The 26543-nt window shown below is 43.0% G+C and overlaps 1 long non-coding RNA gene across 4 annotated transcripts in view; it reads right to left on the bottom strand.

The window, feature by feature from the left end:
- Positions 1-10085: 10085 nt before the first annotated feature.
- LOC112823393 (uncharacterized) overlaps positions 10086-26543 on the bottom strand; it is a 379174-nt gene continuing 362716 nt past the window's right edge. For 3 of the 4 annotated variants that reach the window (XR_012378347.1, XR_012378345.1, XR_012378346.1), the window contains 3 exons: positions 13512-13662; positions 12074-13127; positions 10086-11989 (listed from right to left, as the gene is read on the bottom strand). This is a non-coding gene — a long non-coding RNA (uncharacterized lncRNA). Of the gene's footprint in view, positions 11990-12073; positions 13128-13511; positions 13663-25649; positions 25786-26543 lie in introns of all 4 variants that reach the window. The other variant, XR_012378344.1, reaches the window with a different exon arrangement.

The following is a 26543-nucleotide window of genomic DNA, read 5'->3' as shown; positions in this document are numbered from 1 at the left end:
CCAGAATGCGGTTTTGTCTCTCTTTCCATCGTAGTGGCACTGAGCCTACCTTTGGTCAGGGTTTTCTGCATCATTCTAAGAGAACTTGTTTTTTTTTCTCTCTCTCTCTCCTGCATTTAGTCACATTCTCTGCTGCTAAAAGAAGCAGTACTTAGGTCATGTTCAGCTGGGCATGAAAGATCACCTGTGTTCCCAGGGTTTTGATGAAGAAGACTTGCCTTCGAATGATGAAATATCTCAAGGATCCTGCTTGCCTGTGATCCCACTCCAGCCCCCAAGTCCTGTCTCCTCCTGAAAATTCAGCACAGGGTTGGGTTGAAGAGGTGCAGTGCAAGCTTGCCATGTCACTTGGTTGGTACAATGCTATTTCCTTAGAACCTACTAGGTTACAGGAAGTGCATTAGCTGCTGCAAATAGGACAGTGGAGATGTGCCTTGAGCAACTGCTTTCCAAAAGTTATTAACTCATTAAGCTCCACTGTTTAGAGTACTACAGGGGTATCTCAAAGGGAATCATACTTTAGTCTAAGGCAGAGAATCCCAACTGGGGTCCCCCCAGGAGACATAAGGCCGTAACTGAAGACATTTTCAGCTTTTACAACTTGGTTGGAGATGAGGACATGGCTGGGAGTCTATTGGCATCGAACAGGTAAAAAGTAGGATGCTGCTAAAGCACCCTATAATGTCAGTAGCATCAAGGTTGAGAAACCCCAGTGATTTTCAAACTTAAGCGAGCAGAGAATCACCTGGAGAGCTGGGCCCCATGCCCAGAGTTTCTGATTCAGTAAGTCTGGGGTGGGGCCTAAGAATTTGCATTTCTCACAAGGTCCCAGGTGATGCTGCTCTCTGCTGGTCTAGGGACCACACTCAGAGAACTGCTGGTCTGTATTTTCACAGAAGGCATTCCCCCAGAAAATGATGTGTAAAGTTTTGCTGGAGAAAAAAGGAAAAGATAAAGCTTTTCAGGTAGTTGGTGCAAAAACCCAGAGGTGAGAGGTTGGGGTTCAAGGAGCAGAAATAAGGGAACAGGACGTTGAATGGAGCTAGAGGGAGCCCGAGGCAGATGTTGCAGGGCCATAGTAGAATGTGGTCTCTAGTCCATTTAAAACAATGGAAAGGCACTGAGGAATTTTTACCAGGGAACTGGAGAATTTGACCAGACAGTTGGGGTGGGGGGGTAGAAGAAGGCATGGTGCCTACAGTTTAACGTAATAAAAAAAACATGGCCTTTGGAATCAGACAGTCTCGGGTTTCCATCCTAGTTTGGTCTCTTACAAATGCTATGATCAAGGGCAAATTATTCAACTTCCATGAGACTCAGTTTCCTCATCTGTAAAATGGGGCTGCTCATATCCACTTCTCTGGATAGTTGTGAGAATAAATGAGATCATGTTCATAAAAGGGTCTGGCACACAGAAGGGCTCATTGAATGTTAATTCTCTTCCATTAAGTGTCAATGATGAAAGGACCAGGGGCTCCTCTAGAAGCTAATTTGCATCTCAAAGAGCACACAGCAAAGCATGATGTCAGCAATCCAGGTCTGTCCAAAGAGCACTTGCATCACCTGTGTGTGCCAAAACTGTGCCAGGACCTGCTGCTGGCATGTTTAAGTGAAAATTAGGCAACCACCAACCCACACAAAAATGCTGCAAAGTTAATGCTAGGTTTGCAGATACCATCACAGGGCTCAGGCCAAAGTTACCTAATTTACTGATGTTTGGATACTTCAGAGGCTCTTTTACCACATCTCTTATTGTTTTGTAGCCTGACAATGGGGAGGAGAAACAGTGCTTGGAACCACAATAAATAATAATACTTAGCACTTAAATAACCTTTGCATCTTCAAAGTCATTTCCAAACACTCCCAAATTAAGACTTACCCAGCCCCCGCCTTGGGAAAGTGTCATTATCTTTGTTTCTTCAACACAGCAAGAAGAAGGAGGTGATGGTGTTGCCCAAACTCTGGCCAGTTGGCATTAGAATGGGCTGCTTTAATTCAATCCAGACATCCCTAATAGGCCCATTGCAGAAGAATCTGGGCATTTCCTTGGACCACAAGTAGAGCAAAATATTTAATTGGAAGAGCTAGTTCCACTCTTCAAGAATCACTTTAAAGTATAATAATAATAAATAAAGAAGGTGGAAGAAAACTTCTGGAGCAGACAGATATGTTTATGTTATAGACTGTGGTGATGGTTACCAGGGTGTATACTTATCTCCAAACTCCTCAAGCTGTATACATTAAATATGTATGGCTTTGTGTATGTTCATCATACCTTAATAACTTGGTTTTTAAAAATTCCTTGTGAGTCTAATTTTGCACAGATGTTCCCAGCACATTCTGCACTAGACTTAATGGGAACAGTTGCTTTTTTGCTATCTCTGGTTCCCCAACTCCCTTACTCTGCCATCTCCCAGGAAGCTGGGCAAATGTTAGGATTTTTTGTGTGTTTGATAATTATCCAATTAATAATGATAATTTCTCAAAGTTTCCTCATCTATAAACTGGTGATAATGACACACAGGGTTGTTGTGAACACAACGTGTGAAGAATGCCAAGTAGGTAATGAACACAAGGAAACGTTCTTTATCATTGTTGTGGTTGACACCATAGCCACTGTATTTATATCATTTTATTATTTCCTATATGTTTCCCATATGCTCTGTTTTATAGTGTTCATAACCATTCTCTTTTAAGGATAAGCAGGTAGCATTATCTTTTGCAGAAATGTGGGCTCAGAGACAGAAAATAGACTCATCTAAAACCACACAGCTAATCACTGCAGAGCAGGGGGAGGACCCACAGGTTGTCTTTATATCATCCTACTTCATTCTTAACTTCCTCTCCTCCTACCCCAAAGACTTCATCTTTGTGTTCATGAAGTCTAGGTCTTTGCATTCTCTCCCTCTTCCAAGAAAGAAAAGGCATCTCTTACCTCCCCATTCCATAAAGCCACAGCAACTAAAGACATTTACTAAAGCCCTATTACGTGCCATACACTGGACCCAGGGTCTGTGGAGTATCTTCAAGGAGCTTGTCCTCAGGAAGTTTCATGTCAAGGGGCACCTGGGTGGCTCAGTCGGTTAAGCGTCCAACTCTTGGTTTTGGCTCAGGTCATGATCTCCCAGTCGTGGGATTGAGCCCCACTTTGGGCTCTGCACTCAGTGCAGAGTCTGCTTCAAATTCTCTCTCTCTCTCCGTCCTGCGCTCCCTCTCTCTCTCAAATAAATTAATAAAATTAAAAAAAAAGAGGTTCATGTCAAAGGTTCACCAAAGGTTCATGGTGAGAAAGATGATCACCAGCTAGAACAACTGCTTCTTAAAATCAAGATTCAGAAAGGACCTTTAGAATGGTCTCCACTACAATTCTAGATCTGGGAAACACCAACCATCCCCACTTTCACCCCTATTCCAAGGACACCATGTTTTAGAAAAAACATGCCCAAGACACTCGTTTGTCTCAAGGAGTAAGGTTCTCCTGCTAAGGTGCCCACAGGCTTATTTCAAAGTGGATGATGTTCACTAGTGTATTGCACTGAAAGTACCCAGGCTTTGGGACCAAATAGACCTGGACCCCAATCCCAAGGCCCACAGTAGCATGACCTTGTACATCTTACTTAACTTGTCAAGAGCTGGGCTTGTGTAAAATAGTGATGACGTATTTTGGGTGGAGGACATGAAGAAGAAAATGTACATGAAATGCTTAACATAAAGCCAGACACATGGTAGCTCCAGAAAGAGCAGCTATTTTTTATTACATTATTATGCTATTATTGCTATTATTATACCGTGGTATTATTTACACAAAATTTGTATTAAAAATGAATGCAAAGTGTGCCAATGATGCTTCTGATATTTCTTTTTTTTTAAGATTTTATTTATTTATTTGAGAGAGAGAGACAGCCCGCTTGCGCAAGGGCAGAGGGAGAGGCAGAGGGAGAGGGAGAGGGAGAATTCCAAGCAGGCTCCATGCCCAGCACAGAGCCAGGCATGGGGCTCAATCTCACACCCCTGAGATCATGACTTGAGCTGAAGTCAAGAGTCAGGCACTCAACCAACTGCACCACCCTGGTGCCCCGCTTCTGATATTTCTCCTATACATAATCTTAGTGAAAACTGACTGGTTGTGTATGGTAACAAAAAGGGGGTCCTTGAAAATAATACAGCTATCCTTGATGTAGTTGCATAAATTAATTTAAAAAAATTATTTGTGATTGCAATAGCTCCATCTGGAAGCATTGGTCAGTTCATGACCATTAGAAATAAGAAGAAACCAGCTCAAAGGAATAGAGCTGGAATCAGACAGTGCAAATTCTAGCTTTGCTTTTCACTAGCTGTGTAGTCCTGGGGAACTCAGCCACCCCCCGGGGCTCCGTCTCCTCATTTATAAAATGGAAAACTTAGGATTAACTTCCTTGGGTTACTGAAGAGTTAATGAAACAATATGTGGCATTTTACAAATGTTACTAAAATACTAATAAAATACTAGGATTTTACTGTTCTTAGAATAGTGTTAGCTTTCATTAATAAGAAACTGGACAGCATACTAATAACTATTTTATAAATATAGTTATTTGGTACATAAACTCTTTAAAATAGGTAGTTCAAGGAAGGAAGGAAGGAAAAAAGAAAGGGAGGGAGGGAGGCAGGGAGAGGAAGAAGGAAGGGGAAGGGAAGGGGAAGGGAAGGGAAGGAAAAGAAAAAAGGAAAGAAGGGAGAAAGAAAAAAGAAAGGAAAAGAAGGAAGGAGGAAGGAAGGAAGGGAGGAAGGAAGGAAGGGAGGAAGGAAGGAAGGGAGGGAGGAAGGAAGGGAGGGAGGAAGGAAGGGAGGGAGGAAGGAAGGGAGGGAGGGAGGAAGGGAGGGAGGAAGGGAGGGAGGGAGGAAGGGAGGGAGGGAGGGAGGGAGGAAGGGAGGGAGGAAGGGAGGGTAGGGAAAGAGGGGATAGATGATAGATGATGATAGATAATTATTGAAAGTTACCAGAGGGGAGAGGATGCTGAAGTTGAGAAAGAGGCTGTAGGGACTACCCCACTCGGGTGGGCTCTAAAGGAAAGAGAAATCCTCTAGAGACTGGAGGTTGTGTCAGTGACCTCTGACTTCCCTTCCAGCTCTCAGATTCTGTGACTGTCTCCAAGGAATGGACACAGTGATGATTAACATTCCCTTTTCCCCGAGATGGGTGGTGCATGCTTTCATCTTTCAATGTTTATAAATGCCTTTGAAAATGGAATGTGCCACATACATACTATGAGCTATTATTAATATGGTGTCCAAACACCTCTCTCCACATGATAGTTAAGGAACAAAGCAACAGGGGTGTGAGTGTTAGAGAACTTTCAGAGTAAGCATGTGTATGTGCACACACCCGGGTCCAGGAATGTTCTTTAGTCTCACCCCGGCCTTGGGAGAGGCAGACTATTTCACAGGGGCCAGTGATGGAGCAGAATTGGGGACGTACAAGGGCCTGAACAAGAAGTCGGTGGCAAGATTGGAGCGTAATTGGTCAAAGCCGTTTTCCTGGACCCCCTATAGGCTGCAAGACGTGCTAAGCGCTGTGCAGAATATCAAAACTTGATGGACACAAGCCCTGATTGGAGCACACGTATGACAAAGACAGTAACCCAGTTTTGAAGAGGTCCGCCCTGAAAAAGTGGACTTACAGGCTGGTTGACCGGGCCCCAAATGCAAATGACCCCTGAGCAAGGAGCAAGATCCTACTTGTAGATAACCAGGGGTAAGTCATCGAAAAGTTCTGCTGTCATTGCAGAGGCTCTGGTTCTAAGACATTTTGTTCATGAATGCTTTAAGAAATCAAGTGGAAGTTACAAATCTCTTCCCAGAAAAAAATTTGCATGCCGACAAAATCTCGCACTGCATGTCTCACATAGCTCACACATTTCCTAAAGCTCTGTCTTCCCTGGGCCCTTTTCTGCAGCTCTTGTGCGGCTAAAACCTCTAAGATGCAAAGTCAGTGAACTGAACAGATTCAAAGCAGAGACCAGATCTTCTCTAACTCTGGATCCCGGGCGCCTAGCGCAGATTCTGGGGCATCGTGCACCTAAAATAAATGCTTGTTTAAGCATTTATTTAAGCACAGGATTAAAGTATTTTAATGAGCAATGGCTCCTCCTTTAGCTATACTTCATACGGTCTTCTTTATTTGTTTGTTTTCTTGCTTGTTCTTTAATACTTCTCAGGAACTTGACCCCCATAGACTAGAGAGCGAAGAACACATGAATGGATACCTGAATCGCCCAGAATCATTTCAAGAACAAGGAAAGGTTGAAACATTTACTCTCTTACCCCCAACACAGGATGCAAACTCTGCGTTGAAGAGCATTAAGGGACCATGTGTAAATTGCAAAATCCACACCTAAAATGGACACATTGAGGAGGTGTCTCTTTAGAAATCCCAAAGAAGAGCAAAGCCGTGTGTCATCCCAGCCTTTGATCTGCCTGAGCAGAACGAGCGTGGCACACTTCTTAAACCTCCGAGCGTCCCTCCAGCATGAAAGACGGGAGTAGGTCACACTTGAACTCTCCCTGGCTGCAAGCACCTCTGGGATAAGCCCGTCCTCCACAAGACAAATAGCCTCTGGCAACCATGCCCTGGGAGAAATGGGTCCTATCATTCAAGCAGTGTCCTCATTCAGAAAAGTCAAGATGGCAGGGGAGAGGCAAAGTCGGGAGAGAGTGAAGGAGAGCGGGTGGGCGGGCCAGAGGGCCAGAGGAGGGCTTCCGAAAGTCCCAGCTTCTGGTTTCGTCTCTTTCTAAAGTAGCCATTCCCCCTCAAAGAGGTAAATAAAACAACACCATATGGGTAGGGCATTATGCAGATGAGGAGGCAGAGACAAGAGACCTTCAAAGCCGCTAAAAGCCAGACCGAAAGCCATGTGTGCATGATGTCCCAGCACCCCCACCCCCACCCCTGCCCCTCCAGTGCCTTTGCATGCTGCTCCCGGGCTCAGCCCTTGAGGGCTTCCAACTTCCGGCCACCTTGAGGGGCTTTTTGGTGAAGTGCCACAGAAGATAAAATTAGAAACCAGGCTTCATTTCCCCCCCCACTCTGTTAGTCACACATCCATCAGCCCTGACTGAGAAGCACCCTCATACCAGCTTTCAGTGACAGACGCTCAAGTGAGCTGAACTTTAGCGGCTACCTGCGCCAGGCCCCTCAGACCTCTGCTTCTCCACCTGCCCCCCCACCCAGCCAGAAGGGAGCCCTGCCCCTGGCCCCACGTTCTCACCATGTGGTCTGTTCCCTCTTGTTTCTGAATATGTGACCCCAGCAAATGGCTTAACTTCTTCGACTTCATCTATGACATGGAGATTTAAAAAAAAGAAAAAAAGTCTCTCCACCTGCAGAGTTGTTTGAAGGCCCAAATGCAGGAATGTGGGTGGCGTTTGCCAGCCAGCCGGGCACTGACTTCACAGCAAAAACTGTTGTAGGAAAACCACCATGAGCTCAGTTCTTCAGGCTGATAACTTCCAATTCAGCCTCAAATATGCTCCTGGAGGGCAAGGACCTGCTGCGCCGGTCACTCACCGTGGGGTCTGCGCCCCTCATAGGTGGTCCAAAAATGCTGCAAGCCCCAGGGGTTAGGGATAAAAGATTCACTGATCCTTCTCTTTTCCCCCAAGGCCTCTTATGCCATTTATGTTTATCAAAAGGCGAAGAGAAGGTCAGGAGTTTCTTATTGTCTTTCCATGAGGGTCATGGCTTGATTCGTTTGTACATAGCTGTCACTGGCTTTGTGAGGGCTCTACCTTTGGAAATTATCCAGAGTTGGAGCATGGTGGTGTGCCTACTGAAAGCCTGCAGGTGAGTCTGCAGGTGAATCTGACAGGTGAGTCTGCAGGAAATCCTGGCAGCTCCCTCAAGTGTGGCCCCACATGGGAGATGCTTCTGGGTGGCACATGGATAAACGTTATCTTTCTGTTGTCACATTTAGAAGTGTGTTTTAAGTCATTACAACAATGACAACTATTTTCCAGTTAAAGTAGTAAGATCAATTTTTCTTTTGTATTATTTCTATTCAGATTTTTTTTAAAAAGTTACTCTACAGAAAATATGAAAAGAAACAGTTAATACAGATGGTTTCTAAGTGAGTCTAAAATCTTGAGTTGGTATTCAAATTATTTATTTTTGAGAAACTATGGACAGATAGGGAGAGCTCTGAAGAAAAGTTAGGGTACCTGGCCCCAGTTCTAGCTTGTTACTTTTCTATGAACATGGAGGCATACCATATGACATCTCTGTGCCCAGATTTCCCAGTCAGTGACAGTGGGGAGGATGCTCCAGGTGGGAGAAATATTCTCTCCCCACCCCCGCTTGTGGAAAACATCCTCAGTCTTTCAAGTTTACTCTACCTTATGGCCGTCTCTGTTGGATGTGCCTCTCCTTCCACCCAACTCCCGTGTCATGGCGCATGGACTTCTTGGTGACCAGCACAGCAGAGTGATTATGAGCCTGCTGTGGGCTCCATATTCCAGCTCTGCCACTCCCCAGCTGTGACTCCATTTCTTCCTCTGAAAATAAACTATCTCCCTCATAGAGTCATTATTAGAACCAAAAGAGAGTACACAGAGTGTGTACAGTGATTCTCATCTCTTCTTTTACAGAGCGGGGGATTGAAGCCCTGAGGTAAAAAACAGGTGCACCCAAGATTACAAAGTGCATTAGCGCCAGAGCCAGAACTTGAACATTTCTCTGTATGCCTGGAAATATCACTACGATTGAAGTCTGTTTGGCCACTATACCATGCTCTGTTCAAAAAATATTAACAAACTTTATTGCCAGTAATCATTTTGAATATATACATATATCAAATCATTACACCCTAAATTGTACACCTTAAAATGATACAATGTTATCTGTCTTTTATATCTCAATAAAATTATAAAAAAATTTTAGTTGAAAGAAATTTTTAAAATATATACAGGAAGGGTTTGAATGACTACGTGAAAGACTTGCTTCTCCAGGAAAAACACACCATCAAGTTTCCAGAAGAGAAGGATTTGATGGAAACCCACCACCCTCTGTGGTATGCATCAGTGTCAATCAAAATGATGCCAATTATTACGAAGGAGCCACTTAGAGCAAGGGTCTGTAAACTACACCCAATGGGCCACGTTGGCCAACCACATGTTTTTATACATAAAGTTTTATTGGAACACAGCCACCCTTGTTCAGTTACATAGTGTCTACAGATGCCTTCATTCTATAATGGCAGAAGACTGACTCAACTAATAAAACAGACAATATGACTGGCTTGCCCGAGGCAGGGGTCAATCATCTCCAACCTGTGGACTCCTCCTACATAAAAGAAAGAAGGTTCAGGAAGGAGGGGTAGTTCATTCAGTGCGCACCTCTTCATTTTGCCTATTTTGACATTCATGCATCAACGTGGTCAGAGAGAATTTTCCGACACATATGGAAGCAAGATGTATCATAGAATATACCCACCTGAGAATAAATCCCCACTTGAAAATGTTTTTCTGATTCTATCAAGATCAACAAGGTTACTAATACTATAGGTCCAAGTTATTCAGAATTATATTTATATCCTAAAGATCAGAAATGCTGAAAGCCAACATCTTAAGCCTTCAAAGGACCTGCAGTTTGACCTCCAGGTCTAATAGAGGTTTTCCCTTAAGAACCAGCAAACCCAGGGAGGGACCAGAAGGGTAAGAAGACTGTAGATTGCTGAATCAGCATCTGAGGAACTGAGCAATAAGACTCTTTAATTCCTAGATCTAGCTGCTCAGAATTTTCTTAAAGCCTTTGAGGTTGTGCTCATTGGGAGATTGTATTATTAGTCAGGAAATACTCACTCTCCTTTCCCCAGCACTATGGACAGGGCATACCACCCTCTTCAATGACTTTGGGCCTGGCCCAGTGACTTGCTTTGGGTGGAAGTGACAGGAGGTCGGTTTTGAGCGCTGCGTATTTCCAACCTCTCTCTGCCCTTCCTACATCCATATGAGAAGTAGATGTCCCAGGGGCTGCTGTTTTTTCAGCCTGTGTTCAGGAATGAGGGACATGTGGGAATGCTCCTAAACCTGACATGCAGACAAAATCCTACATCCATATGAGAAGTAGATGTCCCAGGGGCTGCTGTTTTTTCAGCCTGTGTTCAGGAATGAGGGACATGTGGGAATACTCCTGAACCTGACATGCAGACATGCAGTCTGATCCACAGACCAAATCTCACCAGCAGACCCATGAGCAAGAGATAAAACTTGTAGTTAGAGGCCACTGATATTGGGGTTATTTGGTGCTACAGTTAATCTGACTAATACAGTTCATTTCTTTGTTTGCCCACGAGGCTGTGGAAATGGTCGGTTTACTGTCAGGTGTGTAAATTAAAACTCTTAATTAATGCTTAAACAGTAATTAAATGCCCTTTATTTCAGCTTCACATAAGGACACTGAGATCCAGAGAGGGAGTTCCCCGAAGGCCCTAACAAGTTAGTGGCAGAGAAAAAAGGATTCCTGCCCTGTGATCCACCATCCTTGTGCTGATTGGTTCATTCATCCACCAGTCACTCTTCTTAATCACTTGTAAACTTAACATTCTAACCTAATAAACACTTCACTCCCTGAAAAAGTCCAGAAATTGTTATCAGGAAAAAACCCAGCTGAATTATTTGGGGATGAAATAGATAACAATATATCAACTTTGCACCAGATCTCCTCAGAAATGCTCTATGAGGTCACAGCAAGATGAGTCCTAACGGTAAATACAACCACATCTTATTTTTCAGCTTGAGAGTTGACATTCACATGCTACAGATGCTGTTTTAGATTATCTTTATAAGAAATCTAAATGGTCATCTTGACTAGCCAGCTACTCCCCAGATGACTCGGAAATATGTCCAAATTAGACAATTAGACTATGCGCTTCTCATCCACTAGCCCAGCATTAGACAGCTAATTTTTCAAATATTCCTAGAACCACAAATTTTTCAGGTTATATGCTTCAAGCTTCTAATTAATAAAGCTGGAGTTTGAGGATCTGAAAGATCCTGTTTGAAACCTCACCTCTTGAAACAATTAGTGCGTGGCCTTGAGAAAATTATTCAATCTCTCTAGGGCTTGTGTTTTCTATAATATGAAGATGACACTACTACTACTTCAAAAGATAAAGGTGGAATTGAATGAACACAGGCACTCAAGGAGAGATGGATGGAGTGAGTAGCCCCAGAATTGTTAACTTAGAAGAAGCAGTTGGGTTGCTAAAAAGCAAGTGACACTTGAAATCAACCTCCCAGCCCCAGTGATGTCACTATATAACCTGAGTAAATCATAGAACCTCTTCTTTCCTCATTTGTCAAGTCGAGAGAAGCCCATGGGAAATGCTCACCAATGTTCCAAGTGACTGTCACTGAATCTGGACACAGAAATGCTCCAGGCTTCATTTCTGCCCTCCAGCCTCCAACGAGGAAAAAGAAGGAGCAGGGTAGAGCAAAATATAGGACTTAGAACCAGCAATTCTGATTCCAAATAACTTCTCATAACCAGCTCTGAGCCTCTATTTTCTCATCTGTAAACTTCACATGGCCACTCTTGTACTGCCCATATCCCCTGACTGTTGGGCTAATCAAATGACGTAATGCATACAGAAGAGCCCCATAGCCCACGGTAGCCTCTGCGTTTGTCAGTGCCTGTAGGAAAAAAACAACAATGGGGATTGATCAGGTCCTAGGGCTAGTATTGAGAAAATGGGAAGAGAGGGCAGGAGTTTGAACTCAGCTAAGCTCTCCCCTTTTGGTCTGAACCTACAAAACATCAAATATCCAACCACAATAACTGGATCACGCAACAATGTGATTACTATGCATATATTTCCAGAGACAGTAAAGAGAGGACAGGAGGAAGGGAAGAAATAACCAGCTTTGTTAGAAAGGAAGGAGGGGGCAGAGCTTTAGAATATGGATCCCATTGCCCGGTTCTGTTCCTGAATATAACACTTCTAAGATCCATGACCTTGGCAAGATAATTAAACATTTTAGAATATGGATCCCATTGCCCGGTTCTGTTCCTGAATATAACACTTCTAAGATGCATGACCTTGGCAAGATAATTAAACATTCTCTGCCTCAGTTTCTTCATCTCTAAAATGGGGATAATAATAGGGCCTCCCCTAGAGAGTTGTTGTAAAGATTCTATTAGTTACTGCAAGTGCTTAGAACTAGAGTGCTTCCCATAGAGCCAACACCGAGCATGTGTTATATTTATTCATTCATTTATTCCACTCCACAAGTATTTATTGAGAGTTCACTCTGTGCCAATCCCTGTTGGGACTGGGCATACAGTCATGAGCAAAACAAAGTCGCTTGCCCTCCAGTAGCTTGGAGTTCATTCCAGAGCAGTTCCAGAAAGACAATAGAGAAATTTAATATAAACTATGTGTCAGTTCATGATAAATACTATAGATATAAGTCAGATGTGGCAGAGGGGATATGAGATTAGGGCTTTGCAATTTTAGGTCAAGAGGCCAAGTAAACTTCCTTGATCCCGTGCTATACTGAGCATGTAGGTGGAAGTATGGTGAGCTGCCCAAGTACCCCCTGAGGATGGAGGCACTCATTCCACTGCTCCCAGGAGCTCTGCCTGCTACCCCCAGATTCAGCCAAATAGAGCTTTCATCTCATACCCTTTCTCTGAAGGCAGTCTGCATCTCTGACTGGTCAACACAGATGCACAAGAGCCCCATCACTTGTCCTTTCCTGGGACAACTCTGAAGAGACATCCCAGCTCCAGGGTTCCCTGTGGGATTGCCAGACGCCACTGAAACTGTTTCATGGTCCAACTCCTCCTCCTGCCCATCACAGATGTTGCTCCTGAGCCTGTTACCCAGTTGGCTTCCTCCACACAAATCTCAAAAGTCTCAGGCTCTCTTCCCAAGAAAATCTGACCTATGACCAAGGCTAAGGAACTTGTACAATATCTCTTTGGACAGAAAGTAGTAGATCAAGGGTTTTCTCCCGGGGCTGCCTGCCTCTGTGGCTTTGAGATTCTTCTGTTGTTATCAGTGGTATTGTATTCTCTAGTCTGTTCCAGTCAGTGCAGTAGTAGGAAAACTTCTTAGAATTTCTGAGCCATCCAGAGCATGAGGGTGTGGCTGTGGATGAGAAAAGGAGAAGAGGTGTTAATGTCAAGAGCAGAAGACACATTGCCCCCATTGAAACCCAGTGACCTTGAAACTACATCAACACATTTTGAAAAGAAATGTAGTATTTTTAGAATTTGACTTTTTTTGCTACAAATTCTTAGTGCTTTTGCCATAAACATACAATTGTTTGTTTTATATGAATTAAAAAAAAAAACTCTTTTTAAGTAAGTTCTATCTTTAGTCCAGTTTTCCATCAAGTGTGTTTTTAGGTATTTTAGGATGGAATTTATATCTTGGGTTAAAGTGACTTTTGGAGAGTCCTAAAATGTGATCTTCCTCCTGGTCTCAATGATGCATTTATTTTTATATTAGGATGACTTGAAGGATACTTGCCTTTGGCTTCAACCTTGATCCCAGACACGGTAGTTCCAGAAGCTGGTGATATGGTAAGTAGGTATCCTGGACAGGGAGGGGGGAGCACAGAAATTCTTCAGGTGTTGGGAAAGTTTTCCTGAAACAATGTCACAAGCTTCTGGATGGGAATCTAGGACATAAGAGAAGGTTAGAGTCACTATAGTAGAATCTTACAAAGAAAAAACAAACAAAACATCCAGGACTTGAGGAGAACCAATTCCAGATTCATGTAATTTAAAAAAAAAAATTAAAAAGAATCCTTATCATCAGGATCCACTTTAGATGTATGTGTACAAAATACATTCGCATGACATGGAAGAGGGTATTAAATTCGCCGTACAAGGAAGAGGCTTTTAAATTCACCTTAGAGGTATGAAAACTGAGATTCAGGACAGGTAAGTGACTTCCCAAAGTTTACACTCATGAGTTGCAGAGTGAGTACTTCAACTCTGATGGACCTACTCCCAATTATGCCCCAAAGCAAGATTTCATTTTTATAATGACTGGAAATACAACTCAGGAGATAAGTATCCAGTTCTTTCATAGTCCTACCCTTTGCTGGCCTGAGGTGCAACACTGAAACCCTTGTTAAACTGGAATTCTCTGGGTTTATCAGCAAAACTGTGTGAAAGTATCATCCACTCTGAAGGTATTTGTAAATGTCTAAAATTTCTTCTGCTCTCCCAGGATCATTGAGGTCTCCACCATGGCATTAACGTCGGTGGTTAAACTCTACATTATCAAAGCTGACACAGAAATTGGTACAAAATTTCTAGTTGCACAGCATTCTTTAGACAAGTTCCAGTCTGGCTGAGAGCCAGTGATAATAATGATACATTGGTTCTGATTAAGAAATTATTAAAAGGACAAATAGTATCTTTACTAAGTATTAATGACTCTGAATTGTACTGATGTAGTGTTGGTCTCTTTCCATTTCAGAATCGTGGATGAGCATCTAAGCCCTTATAATGCCTCAGAGCAAATGTTATTTAACCTTTAACTGAAGTCTGTAAGAATTCAAAAGGTTCTTTCAAGCAGAAATATGAGGCATGATATTGAAATATTATTTTTAACTTCTATATTCTTTGAGTAGTGTACCTTTGAGCATTTAATCTCACCAAGACTCAGCCTTTCCATCTGCTAAATAGAGATATCTAAGCTGGTTCACTTATCACACAGGGCTAATGTGAGCAAAAAAATCATCCCTTTGGCTTGCTGATAAGGTATTTGCTGAGTTACCTTGAAAACCTTATATTGGAAATTTACTGCTTAATGAGAAAAATTTGAATCGTGTTCCCCCTCCACCTGTCCGTGCTCAGCAATTTTTGAGAGCTGCCCATTGCCCAGTGCAACCACTAAGCTTGGTCCTTGAGCCCTTTATGACCTGGCCTTAACCTCCTTTCTCTCTAGCTGTGCTTAGACCACAGTCTAAGATACACCTAAAACATGGGGCACCTGGGTGGCTCAGTTGGTTGAACGTCTGACTCATGGATTCAGCTCAGGTCGTGCCTGATCTCATTCAAGTTTGTGAGATCAAGCCCCATGTCAGGTTTATGCTCAGCAGGGAGTCTGCTTAAGATTCTCTCTCTCTCCCTCTCCCCTTGCTCTTTTCCCCACTCAACGTGCTCTCACACTCTCTCTCTTTCTAAAATAAATAAATACAATTTTAATATATATATATATATATATATATATATATATATATATATATACACACACATACACACACACACCTGAAACATTATCAACTTTTGCTTTGCGTTGCTCTGTTCAGTCAGCTTCCTCTATGAAGAATGTCCCTTGCCCTTGCTTCTATCTGCCTGGTGAAATCAAGTTCATGATTTAAAGCCCAACTCTCAAATATCCCCCTAGAGAAACTTTCCCTGCTGCCCCCTAACTTCCATGATACTTTGTCCATACCATCAACCAAGACCAAAGGGTTTCTGGCCATACTCAAGGTTACCCCTGAGACTGGCAGAATCATGACCCAGCCACTCAGGTCACCTGCTTTCTTTTCACAGATGTCTGTGAAAATTACAAAATCATCCTAGGAAATGTGGGAGACTCTAATAAGCACTCAAAACAGCTATTCCGTGTTTAACAAAGCTAATCTACCCAGCCATCCTAATAAAATTGTGGAAATGCAATTGAGTGGACCCTATGACTCATTCATGGCTGGCTCTGTCTCCTCAGATAAGGCATGGAGAGCTAGGTATAGAGCTTATTCAAATAATAAATAAGAGCAAAAATGAACCAAGGGGTTGTAATTCCATCAAGAGTCTCTGACAGTGACAGAAACCCCCAGAGGAGGCTTCTCTGGTCACAGAAATAACTGCCTCAGTGAAACCATTAGTCCCTGCAATGTTTGGCTTTGATTCTGACAGTGAAAAGACTCGCCAGATAAAGCCATGGGCTGCAGTAACAGATGGGGTTTGAGCAGTAAGGCCGTCCACAAATGAAAGATTCACTTTATGTCGATGAAAGCAGATGAATCTGTTTAGTGGTGCCTTGAGTCTACAACCTCAAAATAGAATTGCATCTCCTTCAATTGGAACGCATTCCTCTATGCAAAAAGTGAAACACTTCAGGATGCATGTAAGTCATAGCAAGAGAGATTTTGCTATTACATCCACTATCCATAAATTCACATCAGGCAAGGAATGCCAAGAGGGCCTATAGGCATTTAGAAAGTGGGAGCAAATTCTTATTCTTAGAATAAGAAAGGGAGTCTTTTGCACAACATTTACACAATTACCTCAATAGATCCTCGCAAAATCCATAAATGTAGGCAAGCACCCCAGCAGCATCATTGCCCTCACCTCACACATAAGAAAAATGAGGCTCAGAGATGTTGAATGAATTCCCCAAAGTCATGCAAAGGAGAGACTCGGGGCTAGAAACCATCCCCAGTCCAGTGCTTTCCCCACTCTCCCAAACAGCCTCTCTGACCAGGGGGTTTCATGCACCATCAAATAGAGAAAGAGAAAATCGGAAACAGTGGGCTTCTATAAAAGGAAATGAAAAGTTCTACATTCCAAAGGAAATTGGTAATTTCTAATGTTTTTTTTTTAAAGATTTTTTTTATTTATTTATTCATGAGAGACAGAGAGAGAGAGAGAGAGAGAGAGGCAGAGGGAGAAGCAGGCTCCCAAGGAGCAGGGAGCCCGATGCAGGACTCGATCCCAGGACCCTGGGACCACGACCTGAGCCGAAGGCAGACGCCCAACCATCTGAGCCACCCAGGCACCCCGGAAATTGGTAATTTCTAAAGCTATCAGGCAATAATAATAAATATTCATAGTTACTACTGGACTAAGTTTTCTGATCTATACTTTTGGTCTTTACTCCCATGGAATGTGCTTCCCTAGGGGGAGAATATAATATGTTTGGAGGTGCATGGGGATTTGGCTTCAGACAGACTCGGGTTGGAATACCAGCTCTCTAGTTACCAGCTTATGCGACCTTGAATCTGAATTTTCTCATCATGAAAATAGGGGCAATAATTCATCACAGAAATAGGATGAGTAAACAAGTTAGCATGTGAAAAGTGTTTAACAGCGTACCTTGCATAGAAGGTGCTCAAAAAATGTCAGATCCTGGGGTGCCTGGCTGGCTTAGTTGGTGGAACGTATGACTCTTGATCTCCAAATTGTGAGTTTGAGCCCCACATTGGGTGTACTTAAAAATAAAATCTTAAAAAAAAGTCTTTTCTACAGAAACAAACTTTAACAATGTCTCATCTGCTAAGGATGAACAAGCCACCCACAGGGTCTTTGAAAGAGTGGCTTTATTCAATGTGGCACTGATCTCTGTTCAACCTCTCATACTGGGAAGAAAGTGCATGTTCATAATTCGGTAATCAAATCATTGTCTTCAGGTTTCTGCCACTGGGCCAGGAGCTAAATAAGCCTTTTTTCCACCAGCAAAAGATGAGGTACTCTTTTTCTTTATTAATGGAGTTGCTGACTCATTTGAACTATCAAATGAAACATGCTCCCAGCATTTGAAATAAACCCTCATCCTAGAAAAGCACTAGATGCCAGTTAAAATTTTTTGAGCACCTGCTTAGTGCCAGTCTCTCGGGAAAGCACTTCTACCCACATTAGCACATTTGAATCTTGCAAACAACTCTACTAATAGGTTCTAGAAAGATAATATTCTCTCCATTTCACAAGTTAGGAAACTGAAGCTCAGAGTTGCCCAAGGTTGTTGCAGAGCTCCTACAGCAGCTGAGACAGGGTTCTGAGTCTAATGTTGTTCCCCTTTCCTTCAGGACAAGGGCTCACAGCCATATGGCTGCCAAGTCACCGCCATGTCAACATCCCACAAAAAGTACCCGAGAGCAAGCAGGGACGGATGAGAGGTTGCCCCCACCATTGATTCACGACCAGGGCGAACTGCAGCAGCGCTTGGCCTGCTCTGACTCTTCACTTGTGAAATGGGACAGCACCATGCTTGGTTTAGATTTAAGTCAGTATCAAGTTACCAGGTAGCCTGATTCATTTCAGAATTTTATGTAGTATGTTTCCCAGAAAGCCATTTGGAAAAGCAGCCTCTAAGTTTGTTTTTTATTACTTCACTAAGAAAAATATCTTCTTTTTATCCTCACCCACTGTTTATGGAGTGAATGCTATGGCCAGGCACTCTGCTACATTCTAGGGATAGAGCAACGACCTGAACAGACTCCATCCCTGCCCTCCTGGAGCTGATGTCACTGGGAAATAATGGACAAACACTAATCTGTAGGAGTGGTTATATAATCAAAACTCTGATGACTGCCACAGAGAAGCCTAGGATGCAATGAGAGACTATCAGGGGACATCCCCTAGTTTGGGGGTCAAGGAGGGCTTCCTTCCCTGAGAAAATGATGTTTAAAGAGAAAGCAGAAGGATGAGTACAAGTTGGCCGACTGAATGGAGGGGAATGATACTCCCAACGAAGGAAATCAGAGCTTGCAAAGTCAGGGGAGTAAGAGGGAGCATGCCTTATTTGAGGAATTGAAAGACCAGGGTGGCCAAAGCATAGAGACCCAAATGGGAAGGAAAGGATATGAAACCTGGGCCAGTGAGAGCACAGCACTGTTTCCAGAAGCACTAGCTGGTGGTGGCTTTAGTCACTGTGAAGCCCGTGTTCAGCCCAATGCATATGCCAGTTGATATAGCTCCTATTTACAGAAGTGAGACCCAAACAAATGAAGAGATCAATGGACCGACTTTTCGTTCTCCTCCTCTTTCACCTTCTTTTCCTTCTTGATCATCAACCTACTTTCTAAGTACCGTAAAAAAAGTCAAGACAAAGAATTTCCTATGAAATGGTAGGTGTTCAAAGGGTACAAACTTCCGGGTGTAAGATACATAAGATCTGGTGACTAATGCACAGCATGGTGACTATAGTTAAGTATACTATTCTGTATACATGAAAGTTGCTAAGAGAGTAGATCTTAAAAGTTCTCGCCACACACACGTACACTCATATACATAACCATGTGAGGTGATAGAGGTATTCAGTAACCTTATTGTGGTAATCATTTCTCAATATATATATATGTCAAATCATCACATTGTACGCCTTGAACTTACAGTGTTATATGTCAATTATATCTCAATAAAGCTGGGGGACAATTTGACTCAAATACAGTTTTACAAAGAAAAAGAAAGAAACTACATGTACTGCACAGCCTCATGTACTTGTACCCAGGGGCAGGTGGTAAAACCTGAAGGAAACCAGTACACTTCGGGAGTTTTTTCTTCTGAAAATCAGGAGTGTTTCAAAATTTCAGAGCAATTATAGGATTAAATGGGGGGTAATGTACACAAATCTACCAGCTACAGCGATCGGCACTAATAGTTATGTACCGAACACCACCTTACCTATGCAGGTGAGATAGGAAACAGGAAAAGTGTATTGGTTAAGCTAGGCTAACTTCTATAGCAAACAACCCCTGTGCATCATGGCTCGAACGTGATAAAAATTGATTTGATTTCTTGCTCATGTAATGTCTAAAACGAGTGCTCTTGATTGGTGGCCAGCTCTCCTCCACACGGCGGGACAGGGGTCTTCCTTCCCTCTCATGCCTCCACCATGTTCTGCATCAGAGAGGCAGAAAAGACAAAATGTGGAGGTGTGTGTATAAATCAGGCCTGAGAATATCATTTCTTTTGCTAGGCTCCCATCTCATGATCACACCTGACTGCAGGCAATAGACTTCAGTGGATACTCAGGAAGGAGAGGGACCAGGTGTCAGTGACCAGCCAGCAGTCTGGCCACTGTGACACCAAGATGAGAAGGAACTTAAGTCTAAGTAAATCAATGTGCCTACAAATAAGCATTGCATACGTCCTTTCTGCAAGCCCTCCTTGCAATCTAGGTGCAACAATGATGATGACTAAGACCATTATCTTCCTCCCGATCTGGAAGTTCCTGAGAACTTATTAGCAGCCTGAGTCCTCCCACTCTTATCTCTACAACCACCCAGCCATCAGATTTTCTACTTTGCTTTCTTAACATGTGCGAAAGTCCTTCCTCTTACTATGACGACTGTCACAGCTCTTTATCCTCTGTCCCTGGATCATGGCAAGAGATTCCTTACCTCCCCTTCAGCCAGACTGGCTCCTACCCCACCCGCCCCAGCTTCCAACTTCAGTCCACCGCCCTCGCCACCGAAGGGCTGGCCCTCAAATGCAAATCCCAAATGCAATCGCCACTAGCCTGCTTCAAATCCTATTTGGCTCATCAGAGATTCAGGGTAAAGTCCAAACCCCTCAATTTGGCAGTATACAGGACCTGGCCCTGCCTCCCAATGTTCCCTCATCCTTCTCCATAAAGTAGTTATGGGAAGGACCGACTGGATGCAAAACAGCCAGCATGGAAGGAAGAAGACAGCAGCGTGGAATTTGCTGTACATCCAGGGTCTCGGGATTTGGGTGCCAGATGTTATCAGTATAACCTTGAGCACACCACCTCTTGGAGTCTTGTTTTATTTATGAACAAAACAGAAATAATAAATCATTCTGGACCGTCTCACCAGGTCGATGTGAAGACATTGCAAAATAATGTATGCCAAAGTGCTTTATAGATTCCAATGAAATTAGTAAGGCTAGTACTTAAAATCCAAATGACTCCAAAATGAGACAGTCTCACCCAGCACTCAATGTCAGCATCCCTCCTCCAAGTCAGATGAATTCCAGAACTCTCCAGTACTCCCATGTGTAATGTGAGCCTAAGATTATCCCTGCTTATCTGTCACCTGAAAGCTGACTTCTAGTATCTGAAGGGTTGTCATGCACGAGAAGAATGGGGTTGACTCCACAGAGCTGTGTGGCAGTTACCAGGAGGCAAATACTGGCTCAACACAAGGAAAAACTTTCAAACTGTCAGAGCTGTCCAAAGGCTGCCCAGGGCTGGGAGTGGAGGTGGGCTGTGAACTCCACGAGATTGCAGATGATGAGGCCAGAACTAGGAGACCACGGCTGCAGACTCCATGCATCCGACAGGTTAGGACTGGCCAGCTTCGAAGTTTCCCTCCAATTCTAAAATCATATTATCAGCTGCCCCTGGGTGCACCTATCTCACCGCATATTGCTCGGGTTGTAATTGTCAATTTATGACACGAAATGGTCAGTTTAGAGGTCTTTCTCTTCCATTAGACCAAGACCAGAAGGCAGGGACCAGGCCCCCTTCAAGCCAGGATCCTCAGTGCCTGCAACAGCTCCCAGAACACAGGGAGCCCTCAGTAACTGGTGGTGGAAAGAATGGATGGATGAATGAATTATTCTGAGTTTCTCAGGATGACACTGAAACCCCACAGGGGAAACACAATGATGACTTAATCTTGGGCTGGGATGAGTCCTTTCATAGCAAAGCTTGTGTATGATGACCTTGGTCCTGGTTAGTACTTTCCAGCGGGGAGCCTTTCAACTCCTAGGGGTCCTATTTTCAATATTTAAAAAAAAAATTACTAAAATCAGGCATTTATTCATTTACAGAGTGCCCAGGTTTCAAAAACATCCGACTTCCCTGCATTTAGTGGGAATTTATAAACTTGGCACGGTCACTCTTTATCTCATACAGCAAACCATCACCTTGGAACTTTACACATACTACCTTATTTCATCTTTACATGAAGCATGCGTGTGAGTCATGCAGCCTCTAGCTCACAGACAAGAAGACTAGAGCTCAGAGACGTTTCATGACCTGCTCAATGATGGAAGTTTATGGTGTTACAGGCAGAATTTCAGTCTAGTTCTGCCTGACCTGTTAGCACATTCTCTCCCCATGTAGCAGTGGGCTTCATTACAGAGAAGGGCCCTCTGATGTGTGTTTCCATCACAGAGATGCTTGAGATGGGGGGTCTGTCCTGGCCATCAGCCATTCCTTCCCTTTCTGGGCACAATGCACACAGGGTTATATGACCACTTAAACAACCCTGGATTTAATGAGAAGGCAGATACACTACCCACTAAAGTATACCTGACCTCATAGGCTTCCCAGCCTCAGAAAGCCCTCAGCCCCTCTTCCAGGAGAATCTCCTTCTTACTCTCAGATGAGATCCCATAGAAGAACATCGGGAAGTCTCCCAGACCCTCTATTTTCAGCCTTATATTTTTCTTGTGTTGACAACTTAATACATGTTGTCCACACTTCCTTTTACGGGGAAAGATAAGACTCTGATGGTAATCAGAGCACCAGGATAGGAAATGCCACATTCCTCCATGTAAATATTTGACTAAACTTTCTCCAGGCCATGCATCATTGTGCTGAGCCCCCAGAAAAGCTTCAGGTCCGCAGATCTGCAGGTGAGATACCTTGGCAATGAATTATGAGAGGGTGTGTTTAAAAACCAAGGCCAGAGCAGCTCTACATGACCAAAAGCTGTTCTGGGGAAGCCAGGAATAGAGCCTGGTCTCAATGGGGATGGAGTTCTCCCCTACGGTCAACTAATACCTGATAAAGGGGACCTGTTTGGATGGCTTTTAAAAAAAGAAATGACTACAACCATTTAGCTAATGTTCAGGTCTTTTTATAAACTGAAAAATCAGGAACATCTGAAGGTCAGTAAGGAGATCCTTATTGATCTGTCCATGCAGTGGGCAAATAATCATAAAAGTATTGGTGATGATAGCTAACATTGATCAATTGCTGACAGTGTGCCAGTAACCGCTCTAGGTTCTTTTCATGTAATCACCTCATTTAACCCTCATGACATTCTTGTAAGGCCTCTCAAGGTATGTTATCACCCCATTTTACAACTGCAGAAACTGAAGCAGGGAAAGATCAAGCAACGTGGCCACGGTTGCAGAGTAAGCAAGCGAGTGTAGGAGCAGAAGCCTAGGCAGCCAGTGGAAGCTATGTTATCAATGGATACTTGATGGCTAAAAAAACATTTATGGCATTAAAGGGGGAAATGCAGGTTTCAAACCGGTATGAATCCTTTTATTAGTAATATTAAAAGAAATGGAGAACGACCTCACACCCATTGTGAGTGGCTACTATTACACACACTCACATATACACACAAACTAAAACAGAGAAGATAGAGTGACGGTGAGGACAGAGAGAAATTGGAACTGTTGGGGAGAATGTAAAATAGTGCAGCTGCCATGGCAAACAGGATAGGGGTTCCTCAAATATATAAAAATAGAATTACCGTATGATCTGACAATTCCACTTCTATCTACCCAAAGGAATTGAAGGCAGTTTATCAAAGAGATACTTGTAGACACCTATGTTTACAGCAGCATTATTCACAATAGCTAAAAGGCAGAAGCAACCCAAGTAACCACCAATGGGTGAAAGTGTTGTATACATACAAAGGAATATTATTCAGCCTTAAAAATGAAGGGAATTTTGTTGCATGCTATAGCATGATTGAATCCAAGGATATTATGCTCAGTGAAATAAGCCAGTCACAGAGAGACAAATACTATATGATTCCACTTATGTGAGATACTTAGAGTCATCCAATTCACAGAGATGGAAGTAGACATGTGTTGCCAGGGGCTGAAGGAGGGATAATAAGGAGTTACTGCTGAATGAGAAAAGAATTTCCATTCTGCAAGATGAAGAGTTCTGGATAATAATTGTACAACAATGTGAATATACTTAACACTACTGAACTGTACAGTTAAAAATGGTCACGATGGGGAAGGAGAAGAAAAGAATGGAAAGAAAAGAAAAAGAGAAAAGAAAAGGAGAAAGGAAAAAACATAGTTACAATATTCAAGGGAAAATTTCAAAAGGATATATATCTAGTGAGTTGATAGTGATTTGCATTAGGTCATAGTTTTATATGTAAATGTATCTACTCTGTGCTTACTTAAATTTTCTGACCTTTCCATAAGGACTGTGTATTGTACTTGTAATAAGATCTTTAAAAATTACCTTCAAAACAAGAGAAAAGCAGCAAGGAAGAGTAAAATCCAGAATGCAGGGAAAGCAGTCACTCCTGTACACAGAGGAATAGCATGCCCGTGGCTTCTGCAGGGGAGAAGGTGCCAACAAAGGAGGCTCTGCACACCACTCCAATTAGGTCCTTATGCTCAAACACTCAGCGTTTGTGAGCAAGGGGCTTAACAAGGAGCTTGAATGACCAGAAGCAGGGGATCCTCCTCCATTAAAGAACATGGATGGCAGGAGAGTGAGAATTGTAATTCTGAGGGGAAGTATGCATTGCCTGCATGAACATCTGCATGGAGGATCCTGTATTGCACCTGTCTGAGCTCTGTTGGAAGTGGGACAAACAGGGGGAAGGAGATTTGTGGGGAGGAGCAAGTCTCATCTCTCGCTCACTATCAATTCAGATACAGAATTTGAACCTCTGAGCTTAAAAGAACCTTAAAAACTATTTAGCCCAAATGTCTCATTCTACAGAATAACTGAGGCCCATTCAGGTAATGGGACTTGGTCAGCATGCAGCCAGGTTTGTGGCAGACACTGGATTACCATCAGCTCCCTGAACGTGCCTGCTTTGTCAGTCCCTCCGTCTCCCTATGCCTGCATGCACTGTTCATTCTTCTGTTCTTCACTCACATTTGTTCAGCTTTGAGGCTATACCAGGCTTGGAGAGAGGCACTTTTTTTCCCATCTTTTTGTCCCCTGCAGTGCTTCATGCAGAGGATATTTGCAGAGGTTGTACAATATAATAGAATGATCAGATGCAAGTTTATGCTTTGCCACACTGTCACTTCTCTTCCTCGTCACTGTGTTTGCATTATTGCTCACCCTTTACTCCACTCTGCAACAGTCACCCCATAAATAACCCAACCACCTCCCTGAGGAAAATTTCAGAGATGATAACTATGTCACAATCTTCCCTGTGAGTCCTGTCTCTTAATTAGGTTTGTATAGTCAAGGATTTGTTGTGTTTATGTGAGTTATTGTGCAGGGGGCATAGAGACAGTCTGGCTGCCTTAAGGAAGCCATTGTAAGATTTGTTAGAGGTACAGCTCAAAGCCAGACAGAGCTGTGTACAAATCCTGTGTCCACCACTTTCAGCCATGAGAGTTTAGGCAATTATTTAACCTCTCTATACCTGAATTTCCTCTTCTATGAGGGCCATAATATTTTACCATGGACAGCTATTAGTAGTAGGGGTTGAATAAATGTTAACTTTCTCCTTCAACTGTATACCATTCTTAAACTTTCATACCAGCTTTGCTTTTTCTCAAGGCCAACTCCCAAGGTCAAAGAACAAAGATAAATGATAGGCAAAGTATTCTTAGGCAAAAAGAAGTAAGTAGTTTAGCTCATGTTGAGCTGGTTTAGAGCAGAGGTTGGTGAACTGCAGCCCCTGGGCCAACTCTGTCTAATCCTCTGATTTTGTAAATAAAGTCTTATTGGGGAATACAGCCATGTTCATTTATTTACAGATTGTCTATGGCTGCTTTCTGTACAGTGGCAAAGTGGAGGAGTTAGGACAGAGATTTTGTATGCCCCACAAAGCCAAAAATACTTACGATCTATGTTTTTACAGAAAAACTTTGGGTGTATGTGGTATTTCATCAGGAGGTGATTGACACATGTAATTTTCCTCTCCAGATCTTCAAGATGAAGCAGTATACATTGGCAAGGATGCTGAAAGAAGGAAGACCTTATGTTCTAAAGCAATCTGAGGATTACCTTTTACCAAATTCCTTCCACCCTTCTTTAAACTAGATGCTGATGTTGAGTTCTTACAAAACCAGAATGTGGTTGTCAAGTGGCAGGCGGTGGGAAGACTTCATTGGTTTTCCACTGGTAGATAATTTGTTAGATCCTAAACAAAGAAGAAAGACTAATGACTCTAAGAGGCCAATAACTAAAAGTCACAGGATATCTGCGCGGTTAACCCTGTGATACCAAAATGACTCATCAGAGTCTATGGCTTTCCTACTATTGATTTCATGGTTTCAGTCCCCTTTGGTTCAATGTGCTCACCTTACAAGTGCTGCTAAGAATCTCCTAATGCATGTCAGAGTTAGCTGCAGAGGCTCTTGATTTGCTCACAGTTGTGTGTGTGTGTTTTAGAGCTTTTGGCTTCTCTTGGCAGTTGAAGAAACTGTGAAAGTTTCTGCTTTACTCCACAGTCTCTGGGCTCAACCTCTGAGCTAATGATTTGGTCAACAACAGGAACAACAACTCCAGGACAGAGTGCTTTACTCAGCCTGGGTGCTTCAAGTTTGGAAAGGAAGACAAGTGTTCTGAATATTTCAAGCAGAAAGGGACTTAATACAAGGAATTAAAGGTTTAAACAATTATGGGATGGGCTATAGACATGTAAGTAGGGAAATCTGCAAGGGCTGGAATCCAGGAAGCTGCCACCCCTAGAATCTAGGAAGTAGTGCTGAAGCGGATGGTTCTGAAGAGTGTGGGTGCAAGGAAGCCACCGGCAACATGCCACATCTACTGACACCTACTCCCTCACAGCCGCAGCTGAGAATAAGGACCTCTCCTTCTCCTTGGCCTTCAAAACACCATACCAGCACCTCTCCTTGGCAGAATCCAACCCTGAACCCTGCTGGCAAAAGTCTAGGG

The sequence above is a fragment of the Callorhinus ursinus genome, unplaced genomic scaffold, assembly GCF_003265705.2.
Source record: "Callorhinus ursinus isolate GAN/ISIS: 27379988/994484 unplaced genomic scaffold, GSC_fseal_2.0 scaffold5, whole genome shotgun sequence".
In the NCBI taxonomy this organism is placed as follows: Eukaryota; Metazoa; Chordata; class Mammalia; order Carnivora; family Otariidae; genus Callorhinus; species Callorhinus ursinus.
The sequence above is the reverse complement of the archived record's forward strand: the minus strand, read 5'-3'. Positions and strand labels throughout refer to the sequence as shown.